General features: G+C 47.2%; 1 long non-coding RNA gene across 1 annotated transcript; it reads right to left on the bottom strand.

Annotated features, from left to right (window-relative positions):
- Positions 1-1,466: 1,466 nt before the first annotated feature.
- On the bottom strand, positions 1,467-2,284 carry LOC129846234 (uncharacterized). The gene is made up of 2 exons (XR_008758232.1): positions 2,211-2,284; positions 1,467-1,951 (listed from the first exon to the last, which is right to left on the bottom strand). It is a non-coding gene; the product is annotated as an uncharacterized LOC129846234 (long non-coding RNA).
- Between the last annotated feature and the right edge of the window lie 11,242 nt (positions 2,285-13,526).

Below are 13,526 nucleotides of genomic sequence, written 5' to 3'. Positions count from 1 at the left end.
CTGGATGTTCACTATTAAAATAAATCTTCCCTGGGATTAGTTTTTACAACTATTTTACAACACATGTATCTTATTGTGTGGTTAAATGAGACCCAGTTATGATTGTTATTTTGTTGTGTTGAGCGAGAGCTCCCTTGGTGGGCTTTAAGCTCCCTTGGTGGGCTTCAACCTCCCTTGGTATCAGCGCTACTGTATTAATGTGATGTGACTGAGCTGAAGGCCTGAGCTTCCCTTGCCTCCGCCTCACGTGGGATCCTTTGCCTTCTATGCCAGGTCCATGGACGTTATAGGCCACGTTCCCCTGCTCAGACGTTACTTGACTCAACCAATGGTTGCGTGCCACTTCATTGACTGTGCCGTCGGGCACCAGACTGCTATAACATGATGTGGTTGGCTGATTGGTTAAACACCTACCCAGGCGTTGTAAGATCAGCAACATCTGGCCAGAGGAACACACTCTTAAATAAAACGACAGGCCACTGAGATACGCTACCATGGCAACCTTAATTCATACTGTCAGGCAGCCAAAACTGACCAATCACAGCAGCTTCCTCCTTTCCTATGTTTGACAAGGCACATGCGTGATTGTGTAACGGCTTTCCTCCTCCTCTTCGTCCGAAGAGGAGGAGCAGGGATTGAACCAAAATGCAGCGTTGTGTGATGTTTAAATAAATAATATGTCAAGACACAAAACAAACTATACTTGATTAACTACAAAACAACAAAGACGTAGACGCACCTGAACATAAGAACTTACATATAACGAAGAACGCATGAAAACAGGAACAGACTACATAAACCGAACAAACAAACAGGAGACAACCACCCACAAACAAACAGTGTGAAAACACCTACCTTAATATGGCTCTCAATCAAAGGAAATGAAAACCACCTGCCTCTAATTGAGAGCCATATCAGGTCACCCTTAACAAACATAGAAACACACAACATAGACTACCCACCCAAACTCACGCCCTGACCGTCAAACACATACAAAATAACAGAAAACCGGTCAGGAACGTGACAGATTGGCTGTAGAGGAGAAAGGTGGTGTTGTGGGCTTGCCTTAGATGGGTTTTGATTAGAACTCACCTGGGCTACGTTCAGAAAGGCACTACGTCGTAGAATTGTGTCAGCTCTATTCATAGCATTTCTATCTGCAGTGTTCAGTGTATTGCAGCCCTGCTGAAGTTAGACTTCTGTAGACTGCATTTTAATCATCACTCTTTTGTCATTTGTATTCAATGAATGTTGAACATTTTATGTTCTGGAAATAATCTGGGATTCACAGATTATTTATTAAAACAACACATTAAAACTGACGTCGTCTATAACTTTCTATAATTTACATTTTGGAATCTATTAGATACTGATCTGAGAAGTGTTCATATTTTGATATTTAGGTATTTAGATTTCTACTGATCAATCAATCAGAAATCAATACATCAACAACAAACAGGCACAAAAACATTTCAATAAAAATGGTTTATTCTCTTTAATATAGTATTTGTTCTATCCATAGCAGAAAAGAGCCTCCATGCCACTCAGTGCTATTATAGCTCTGACCCCAGGCCAGTGCAGCTCCATACTGACCAACACACATCTCACAGCACAACACCAGTGCCAAACTGACCTGGAGTCAGTCTCTGTATCACATCTGACATCAGCTTATTTGAAAACAGGGGAGTTGAGGTGGGTGGGGTGGGGAGCGGGCAGGGATTTCAGGGGGGGCAGTTCTAGGAGGCAATATCACACATCATAGCTTGGATCCGATACATTGTGTGTGACTGGGGCCAAGCAACGCTAGTACCCACGTTGTGAAAGATTTAGGTTTTTATCCAAGAGTGTTGTGTGTGTTGCAAGTTGGCGTCTTGCTCCAGTATGGCTGTAGACTTGGAGGCAGATCGTTTCTACCACGAAAGGGTCACAAGTTGAGGTAACAAAGGTTTTCCTGGACGGCAAGAAGGAACAGAGACACGATCAAAAGAATGGAAGTCTGGGCTTGTTACAATCTGGGTGTTACAGGTGTGAGAATGTGTACATGTCAGGGTTCTCCACAGGATTAGTTAACAAGGTGGTGCTGCTGAGCATTTCCTGACATTTCCTGTAATCTACTCAGAAATATTAAAGAACGTTGTTTACATAATGGCGCTGCCAGTCCACCAGGTGGCGCCGCTCTAACATTCTTTGGGGAGAACTCTGTGTGTTACCTCCTCTCTGTCCATCATGTTGCATTGGATCCACTTATTGCCTTGGTGTGTGTGTTACCTCCTCTCTGTCCATCATGTTGCATTGGATCCACTTATTGCCTTGGTGTGTGTGTTGGAGCTGGTCTGTTCATTTAGCACTGGATCTGAGGGACACAGAACATGGTAGTCAGGAGACCATCTCTTTCCAATCCACTCTTCATCACTACAGATCAAAGTTTAAAGGGATGGTGAGAGATTCACTCTTCATCACTATAGATCAAAGTTTATAGGGATGGTGAGAGATTCACTCTTCATCACTACAGATCAAAGGTTAAAGGGATGGTGAGAGATTCACTCTTCATCACTATAGATCAAAGTTTATAGGGATGGTGAGAGATTCACTCTTCATCACTACAGATCAAAGGTTAAAGGGATGGTGAGAGATTCACTCTTCATCAGTACAGAGTAAAGTTTAAAGGGATGGTGAGAGATTCACTCTTCATCAGTGAGAGATTTCTGCAATAAAGTTCTCTGTTACAGAGTCAGATGAAAAAGGGCTTAAAGGGATACTTCGAGATTTTTTCAATGATGCCCTTTATCTACTGCAGGCATGCTAGCAGATACCCATAGACTTCCAGTCATTGTGCTAACGCTAGTTAGCATTGGCTCGCGAAACTGCCTCTAACTTCATTCATACTGGACACAGAAACATAAAAACAGTATCTACCAGTTCAACTGACTATAGGAAAGTACATACACTGATCAAAAAAATAAAGGGAACACTTAAACAACACAATGTAACTCCAAGTCAATCACACTTCTGTGAAATCAAACTGTCCACTTAGGAAGCAACACTGATTGACAATACATTTCACATGCTGTTGTGCAAATGGAATAGACAAAAGGTGGAAATTATAGGCAATTAGCAAGACACCCCCAATAAAGGAGTGGTTCTGCAGGTGGTGCCCAAAGACCACTTCTCAGTTCCTATGCTTCCTGGCTGATGTTTTGGTCACTTTTGAATGCTGGCGGTGCTTTCACTCTAGTGGTAGCATGAGACGGAGTCTACAACCCACACAAGTGGCTCAGGTAGTGCAGCTCATCCAGGATGGCACATCAATGCGAGCTGTGGCAAGAAGGTTTGCTGTGTCTGTCAGCGTAGTGTCCAGAGCATGGAGGCGCTACCAGGAGACAGGCCAGTACATCAGGAGACGTGGAGGAGGCCGTAGGAGGGCAACAACCCAGCAACAGGACCGCTACCTCCGCCTTTGTGCAAGGAGGAGCACTGCCAGAGCCCTGCAAAATGACCTCCAGCAGGCCACAAATGTGCCTGTCTCACACTGCCCACAAAATGAGATGAAAACTGAGCTGAACTTCTGAACCTCCAAATGTATGACCATATTAGAGACACATATTTCCCTCAGATTACACAGACCAACAACGTATTCGAAAATAAATCCAAATTTGATAAACTCAGAGACAGAGACAGAGACAGAGAGAGAGAGAGAGAGACACAGAGAGAGAGATAGATATAGAGAGAGGGAGAGAGAGTTAGACAGATACATTTTATCAGAAAGTCAGGCAAGTTGTTACTATCGTACGTATATTTTTTACAAGAGAAATGGTTACGTTAATACTTATGTACATTTAAAACCAAATACTTGTCACGCTCGTCGTATGGAGGAGACCAAGGCGCAGCGTGGTATGCATACATTCTCTTTATTAAAACAATGAACACCGAATTAACAAAAGAACCGTGACGCTACTGATGTGCTCCAGCCAAGTTAGGAACTATACGTAGACAAGATCCCACAACACAAACCAGGAAAATGGCTGCCTAAATATGATCCCCAATCAGAGACAATGATAAACAGCTGTCTCTGATTGGGAACCATATCAGGCCAACATAGACATACAATACACCTAGATGACAACACCTAGACATACAAAACCCTAGACATACAAAACCCTAGACATACAAAACCCTAGACATACAAAAACCCGAGACATACAAGACTAGCGTACCCTAGTCACACCCTGACCTAACCAAAATATTTAGAAAAACAGAGATATCTAAGGTCAGGGCGTGACAATACTTTCACTTTTACTTTTACTAATTTTCTATTAAAGTATCTTTACTTTTACTCAAGTATGACATTTGAGTCCCTTTTCCACCTCTGTTAGAAAGTTAACCAAGTTGTTACGATCAAACATATATTGTTTTACAATAGAAATAGTTATGTTTCTCACATGTCACATGCACTCATTTAAAGACTTCATACTGGCAGTGTACAAGATAAAACCATTATGACATCATACTGGCAGTGTACAAGATATAACCATTATGACATCACACTGGCAGTGTACAAGATAAAACCATTATGACATCACACTGGCAGTGTACAAGATAAAACCATTATGACATCACACTGGCAGTGTACAAGATAAAACCATTATGACATCATACTGGCAGTGTACAAGATAAAACCATTATAACATCACACTGGTGTAACGGATGTGAAATGGCTAGCTAGTTAGCGGGTACGCGCTACTAGCATTTCAATCGGTTACGTCACTTGCTCTGAGACCTGAAGTAGGGTTTCCCCTTGCTCTGCAAAGGCCGTGGCCTTTGTGGAGCGATGGGTAACGACGCTTCGTGGGTGTCAGTTGTTGATGTGTGCAGAGGGTCCCTGGTTCGCGCCCGGGTCGGGGCGAGGGGACGGTTTAAAGTTATACTGTTACACTGGCAGTGTACAAGATAAAACCATTATGACATCATACTGGCAGTGTACAAGATAAAACCATTATGACATCATACTGGCAGTGTACAAGATAAAACCATTATGACATCATACTGGCAGTGTACAAGATAAAACCATTATGACATCATACTGGCAGTGTACAAGATAAAACCATTATGACATCATACTGGCAGTGTACAAGATAAAACCATTATGACATCATACTGGCAGTGTACAAGATAAAACCATTATGACATCACACTGGCAGTGTCACGACTTCAACCGAGGCAGGCTCTCCTTCCCGTTCGGGTGGTGCTCGGCGGTCGTCGTCACCGGCCTACTAGCTGCCACTGACTCTTTTTCCTCCCCCTCCTTATGTGTTTATTTGTATCACCTGGTTTGAGTTAATTGGTAATTAGTGTGGCTTTATTAGTCAGCCAGCCTGTATGCTTATTTGTGCGGGATTGTTCGTCTGTAGCTGTGGATTTCGGGAGTGGTGTATTGTGTTGTATACTGGGTCTGTCTCCCGTATTAGTAGACAGGTGTTTATGACACCCAGTAAGTCCGTGTTGGACATTTTGGTTTGCCGGTTGGAAATTAAAAATCACCGCATTGAAGCTCTGCTGTTCCTGCGTCTGATTTCACACCCCCCGACACCCAGGTCGTTACAGAATCCCACACCAATAAATGGAATCAGCAGGAGCAGCAGCCAACCCTCTCCCATCGATGGAGGAACGGGTTCTCCACCACACCACCGTCCTCCATCGGATCGGATCAGCCATGGACCAAATGATGGAGAGAATGGAGCGATGGGAGAGGAGTGGGCTCCTCTCTCCACCTTCGGCTCCCCCCCCTCAGGACTCTCCATCCCCCGGCTCCAGCGCGCTCCGTCTTACGCTCCCGAGGGATTATGATGGAACAGCGGCAGGTTGTCAGGGGTTCTTACTCCAACTGGAGCTATACATGGCCACTGTTCACCCCACTCCCTCGGGAGCGGAGAGGGTGAGTGTCCTCGTCTCCTGCCTAACGGGTCGTGCTCTGGAGTGGGCCAACGCAGTCTGGAATGGCCCGGACTCCGCGAAGGAGCACTACCCGGAGTTTACCCGTCGTTTTCGTGCCGTGTTTGACCACCCCACAGACGGCCGAGCGGCGGGTGAGAGACTATTTCATCTCAGGCAGGAGAAGAGGAGCGCACAGGATTTCGCGCTGGAGTTCCGGACCTTGGCCGCGGGATCAGGGTGGAACGACAGGGCCCTTATTGACCACTACCGGTGTAGTCTCCGGGAGGACGTCCGCAGGGAGCTAGCATGTCGGGACATCGCGCTTTCTCTTGATGAGCTTATTGACATGTCCATCCGACTGGATAATCTGCTGGCTGCCCGCGGACGTTGGGAGGCGCCGCGCCTAGGGGTACCGGAGGAGGAGGCCTCCCCTGCACCAACTGTGGTCGGAGAGGACACACGGCCGATCGGTGCTGGGGGGGTCTGTCTGGGAGTCGAGATGTCAGGCGGAACGCTTCTCGATCACCCCAGGTGAGTCAGCACCAAACTCACTCAGAACCCCTGTTGGTCACATGTTTGTCTCAATTTTTTTCCTTTATTTTTTCCCCTCTTCCCAGCATAGGGCACTAGTCGATTCAGGTGCAGCTGGGAACTTTATGGATCGCGGACTCGCCCATAAGTTGGGCGTTCCGCTTGTGCCGATAGATTCTCCCTTTCCCGTTCACTCCCTAGATAGCCGGCCATTAGGGTCAGGGGTGGTCAGGGAGGCCACAGTTCCCCTGGACATGGTGACGCAGGGGAATCATAGGGAACGTGTCAGTTTATACATTATTGATTCGCCTGCGTTTCCAGTGGTGCTGGGTATTCCCTGGTTGGCCCGGCACAATCCCAATATTTCGTGGAGACAGGGGGTTCTCCAGGGGTGGTCAGAGGAGTGTTCTGGAAGGTGCCTGGGAGTTTCCATTGGTGCCACGTCGGTGGAGAGTCCAGACCAGGGTTCCACGGTGCGCATTCCCCCCGAGTATGCCGATTTGGCAATCGCTTTCTGTAAAAGGAAAGCAACGAAATTACCACCACATCGACCGGGTAGGGATTGTGCGATAGATCTCCAGGTTAACGCTGCGCTTCCCAAGAGTCACGTGTACCCTTTGTCCCAAGAGGAGACGTTGGCTATGGAGACATATGTCGCGGAGTCTCTGGGACAGGGGTACATTCGTCCCTCCATCTCACCCGTCTCCTCGAGTTTCTTTTTGGTGAAGAAAAAGGAGGGAGGTTTGCGTCCGTGTATTGATTATAGAGGTCTAAATGCCATCACAGTGGGGTTTAGTTACCCACTACCTCTCATCGCTTCGGCGGTGGAATCATTTCACGGAGCGCAGTTCTTTACAAAACTGGACCTCAGGAGCGCGTACAGTCTGGTGCGTATTCGGAAAGGAGACGAGTGGAAAACCGCATTTAGTACCACATCGGGCCACTATGAGTACTGCGTCATGCCGTATGGGTTAAAGAATGCTCCAGCCGTTTTCCAATCCTTTGTAGACGACATTCTCAGGGACCTGCACGTGTAGGGGGTAGTTGTGTATATCGATGACATTCTGATCTACTCAACTACTCACGCCGCGCATGTATCTCTGGTGCGCAAAGTGCTTGGCAGACTGCTGGAGCATGACCTATACGTCAAGGCTGAGAAGTGTGTGTTCTCCAAACAAGCCGTCTCCTTCCTGGGTTATCGCATTTCCACCTCGGGGGTGGTGGTGGAGAGTGACCGCATAAAGGCCGTGCGTAATTGGCCGACTCCAACCACGGTGAAGGAGGTGCAGCGGTTTTTGTGTTTTGCCAACTACTACCGGAGATTTATCCGGGGTTTTGGCCAGGTAGCGGCTCCCATTACCTCACTGCTAAGGGGGGGCCCGGTGCGGTTGCGGTGGTCAGCGGCGGCGGACGGAGCTTTCAACAGGTTGAAGGCTCTGTTCACGGATGCTCCCGTGTTGGCGCATCCGGATCCCTCCTTGGCATTCATAGTGGAGGTGGACGCGTCCGAGGCTGGGGTGGGTGCCGTGCTATCACAGCGCTCGGGTACGCCACCAAAACTCCGCCCCTGCGCTTTCTTCTCTAGTAAGCTCAGTGCAGCGGAGCGTAACTATGATGTGGGGGATAGGGAGTTGTTAGCGGTGGTCAGGGCTCTGAAGGTGTGGAGACACTGGCTTGAGGGGGCTAAGCACCCTTTTCTCATCTGGACCGACCACCAGAATCTGGAGTATATTCGGGCAGCTCGGAGACTGAACCCGCGTCAGGCAAGGTGGGCCATGTTTTTCACCCGGTTTCAGTTCACGTTGTCCTATAGACCCGGCTCCCAAAACGTAAAGGCTGACGCACTGTCCCGCCTTTACGACACGGAGGATAGGACCACTGAACCCACTCCCATCATCCCCGCCTCGAGGCTGATAGCGCCGGTGGTATGAGAAGTGGACTCGGACATCGAGCGGGCGCTACGGGCGGAACCCGCGCCTCCTCAGTGTCCGGCGGGCCGTAAGTACGTACCGCTTGGTGTTCGGGACCGACTGATTCGGTGGGCTCATGTCCTACCCTCCTCGGGTCACCCTGGGGTGACGAGGACAGTGGGGAGCCTTCGGGGGAGGTATTGGTGGCCTACCTTAGCTCGGGACGTTAGGGTTTATGTCTCCTCGTGTTCGGTATGCGCTCAGAGTAAGGCTCCTAGGCACCTTCCTAGAGGGAAGTTGCAACCCCTCCCCGTTCCACAACGGCCATGGTCTCATCTGTCCGTGGACTTCCTGACCGATCTCCCCCCCTCTCAGGGAAACACTACGGTTCTGGTAATTGTGGATCGGTTTTCTAAGTCCTGCCGTCTCCTCCCGTTGCCCGGTATCCCTACTGCCCTACAGACTGCGGAGGCCTTATTTACTCACGTCTTCCGGCACTACGGGGTGCCGGAGGACATCGTTTCTGATCGGGGCCCCCAGTTCACGTCCCGAGTATGGAGGGCGTTCATGGAGCGTCTGGGGGTCACGGTCAGCTTGACGTCCGGTTTTCACCCCGAGAGTAATGGGCAGGTGGAGAGAGTGAACCAGGAGGTGGGTAGGTTTCTGCGGTCGTATTGCCAGGACCGGCCAGGGGAGTGGGCGAGATACATTCCCTGGGCCGAGATGGCCCAGAACTCACTACGCCACTCCTCTACTAATGTGTCCCCCTTTCAGTGTGTGTTGGGGTACCAGCCGGTCCTGGCACCATGGCATCCGAGCCAGACCGAGGCTCCTGCGGTGGAGGAGTGGGTACAGCGCTCCAAAGAGACCTGGAGGGCCGTCCAGGAGTCCCTCCAACAAGCTACTACTAGGCAGAAGAGGAGCGCTGATCGCCACCGCAGTGAGGCCCCCGTGTTTGTACCGGGGGAAAGGGTCTGGCTCTCGACCCGAAACCTACCCCTCCGCTTGCCCTGCCGGAAGCTGAGGCCGCAGTGTGTAGGGCCCTTCAAAGTCCTGAGGAGAATAAACGAGGTGTGTTATCGATTAAAACTCCCTTCCTATTATCGTATTAACCCCTCGTTTCATGTGTCTCTCCTCAGGCCGGTGGTAGCTGGTCCCCTGCAGGACGGTGAGGTGCCGGAGGTCCCTCCCCCCCCTCTGGACATCGAGGGGTCCCCGGCGTACACGATACGGGCCATTCTGGACTCGAGACGCCGGGTGAGGGGCCTGCAGTACCTCGTGGACTGGGAGGGGTACGGTCCGGAGGAGAGGTGCTGGGTACCGGTGGAGGACATTTTGGATCCAGCTATGTTAAGGGATTTCCATCGCCTCCATCCGGATCGCCCTGCGCCTCGTCCTCCGGGTCGACCTCGAGGCCGGTTGTCGGCGCGCTGCGGGAGCCGCGCGTCAGAGGGGGGGTACTGTCACGACTTCAACCGAGGCAGGCTCTCCTTCCCGTTCGGGTGGTGCTCGGCGGTCGTCGTCACCGGCCTACTAGCTGCCACTGACTCTTTTTCCTCCCCCTCCTTATGTGTTTATTTGTATCACCTGGTTTGAGTTAATTGGTAATTAGTGTGGCTTTATTAGTCAGCCAGCCTGTATGCTTATTTGTGCGGGATTGTTCGTCTGTAGCTGTGGATTTCGGGAGTGGTGTATTGTGTTGTATACTGGGTCTGTCTCCCGTATTAGTAGACAGGTGTTTATGACACCCAGTAAGTCCGTGTTGGACATTTTGGTTTGCCGGTTGGAAATTAAAAATCACCGCATTGAAGCTCTGCTGTTCCTGCGTCTGATTTAACATCCCCCGACACCCAGGTCGTTACAGGCAGTGTACAAGATAAAACCATTATGACATCACACTGGCAGTGTACAAGATAAAACCATTATGACATCACACTGGCAGTGTACAAGATAAAACCATTATGACATCACACTGGCAGTGTACAAGATAAAACCATTATGACATCACACTGGCAGTGTACAAGATAAAACCATTATGACATCATACTGGCAGTGTACAAGATAAAACCATTATGACTTCACACTGGCAGTGTACAAGATAAAACCATTATGACATCATACTGGCAGTGTACAAGATAAAACCATTATGACATCATACTGGCAGTGTACAAGATAAAACCATTATGACTTCACACTGGCAGTGTACAAGATAAAACCATTATGACATCATACTGGCAGTGTACAAGATAAAACCATTATGACATCACACAACAGAACACTACAACTGGAACGACTCGCTCAGAAACGGTGGCACACAAAGAAACGTTCAAACCACATGTTTGTAAATTCTTCTGTATTTTAATGAAAATGTTTGTTATTTGCTTGCCTGTGCAGTTACTGTCAGTCCCTCCCTGTGTCCACCAGTAACTCTGTGCAGTACTGTGAACTCTGGCTTCAAGTTATTACAAACATTTTGAGAATGACAATGAGAGAGAAAAGTGCTGCCAATGTTTGTACTTAGAAAAACCGCAGTCATTTGCCTCATACGAGGCTCTAATGACAGAATGGGGAAGTGAGAGTTAATTAAAAAGAGATGTCTCTCTTTACTTGAATCTTTCTGATCTGAACTGAAACAGGATTCTTGGTTCAGTGAATGTGTCGCTAAATATGTATCTTCTACTGAACCCTATTAAACTATATAGATGGAGAGACATGGGTCAGTCAGTATGATTGTATGACCAGATGGGTCAGTCAGTATGATTGTATAACCAGATGGGTCAGTCAGTATGATTGTAGAACCAGATGGGTCAGTCAGTATGATTGTATAACCAGATGGGTCAGTCAGTATGATTGTATAACCAGATGGGTCAGTCAGTATGATTGTATAACCAGATGGGTCAGTCAGTATGATTGTATCACCAGATGTGTCAGTCAGTATGATTGTATCACCAGATGTGTCAGTCAGTATGATTGTATCACCAGATGTGTCAGTCAGTATGATTGTATCACCAGATGTGTCAGTCAGTATGATTGTATAACCAGATGGGTCAGTCAGTATGATTGTATAACCAGATGGGTCAGTCAGTATGATTGTATCACCAGATGGGTCAGTCAGTATGATTGTATCACCAGATGGGTCAGTCAGTATGATTGTATCACCAGATGGGTCAGTCAGTATGATTGTATAACCAGATGGGTCAGTCAGTATGATTGTATAACCAGATGGGTCAGTCAGTATGATTGTATAACCAGATGGGACAGTCAGTATGGTTGTATAACCAGATGGGTCAGTCAGTATGAATGTATAACAGATGGGTCAGTCAGTATGATTGTATAACAGATGGGTCAGTCAGTATGATTGTATAACCAGATGGGTCAGTCAGTATGATTGTATAACCAGATGGGTCAGTCAGTATGATTGTATAACCAGATGGGTCAGTCAGTATGATTGTATAACAGATGGGTCAGTATAACAGGCCTTCTGTCATTTTGAATACAGAACATAATAGAATCATTTTTCTAGAATTTCTTGAAAATATATTTTACAGTTAAAGTTAAAGGCTGTTTCTGCTGAGTGTGAAGTTGGTGTGAGTTCTGGGAGAGATACAGAGAGTACTGTAGTCTAGTGAAGTTGGTGTGAGTTCTGGGAGAGATACAGAGAGTACAGTAGTCTAGTGAAGGTGGTGTGAGTGTGGGGAGGGATACAGAGAGTACTGTAGTCTAGTGAAGTTGGTGTGAGTTCTGGGAGAGATACAGAGAGTACTGTAGTCTTGTCCGGTCCACAACTGCCCATAGTGTGTGTTAACCTGTTTCTGTAGCATGAGGCAGGTTGATGTAGGATACAAGTACACCCCCTGAACAGAACGCTAGTGTACTACAGGACCTTACCCCATCTCCTTACCTTACCCCGTCTCCTTACCTTACCCCATCTCCTTACCTTACCCCGTCTCCTTACCTTACCCCGTCTCCTTACCTTACCCCATCTCCTTACCTTACCCCATCTCCTTACCTTACCCCGTCTCCTTACCTTACCCCGTCTCCTTACCTTACCCCGTCTCCTTACCTTACCCCGTCTCCTTACCTTACCCCGTCTCCTTACCTTACCCCGTCTCCTTACCCTACCCCGTCTCCTTACCTTACCCGTCTCCTTACCTTACCCCGTCTCCTTACCTTACCCGTCTCCTTACCTTACCCCGTCTCCTTAAACAGACTATCAGCAGTTGAAACAATCACAAAACATTTCCTGTCCTTGTTTAGGTGAAAAGCTAGGGATGGGTCTGGACAAATGTAACTACTCTCAAATTCATAGACAGAGCTACAGATGGAAGGACTGACCATCCATGATGTCAACATTATAGCTTGAACCACGTTCTCAGGATATACAGGGTGTTTTACATTACTTTGTTTAAACATTGTAGTAAAATACGTTTATATTCTGGGTTCTGATTGGGTAGGACAGTTCAACTAAACTCAAGAAGCATTTATAAGTTATATTCTTCAAGAATCAATGGGTGTATATCATTCATTTATTAGTCCAATAATGGACATAGGAACTGCAGAATGATTTTGTTCTGACTCGATCAGGGATCAAACCACCAACCTTCCTAACGGAGGGAAGACACAAACCACAATAATCTGAGATTAATTGATAGAAAAATATTCTATGGTTTAATTTCACTATGATGTAAAGGTTAACAGTATTCTACAGGTTTTAAATCAATATGCACACATCCTAAAATCTTTTAGAAGTTGAAAGATACACAGTTGATTTCAGGTATTACTTACAAACTAGTTGGTTATGATCTAGATAACTTAATTTCATCTGAATTTTTCTTGTATTTGATGTAATGTATCATTGTATATAGTCCCCTTTAATAGCCTTCCTTTGATATGCAATTCACCGGTAAATGTATTCTGAGTATTTCAGAAAATAGCAGCGCTGCTGAACATCCTGGAGGAAACAAAGTTACAGAGAATTGAAGAAGAGGAACCTGAAGGGCAGAATGTTGGTTCTTAGAAAGATATTCAGAGTGAATGAAGGAATAGAGGGGAGATTCCCCCATCAATTGTCAATGGGTCTGATGGACCAGCTCTCTGTATAAAAGACAGGTCAGATCAGACCTCAGACATAGAACAAGAGCATCAGGTAGACTT

This window comes from Salvelinus fontinalis, unplaced genomic scaffold (assembly GCF_029448725.1).
Source record: "Salvelinus fontinalis isolate EN_2023a unplaced genomic scaffold, ASM2944872v1 scaffold_0486, whole genome shotgun sequence".
Lineage (NCBI taxonomy): Eukaryota > Metazoa > Chordata > Actinopteri > Salmoniformes > Salmonidae > Salvelinus > Salvelinus fontinalis.
Note: the sequence above shows the minus strand (reverse complement) of the source record. Positions and strands in the feature narration are given on the sequence as shown.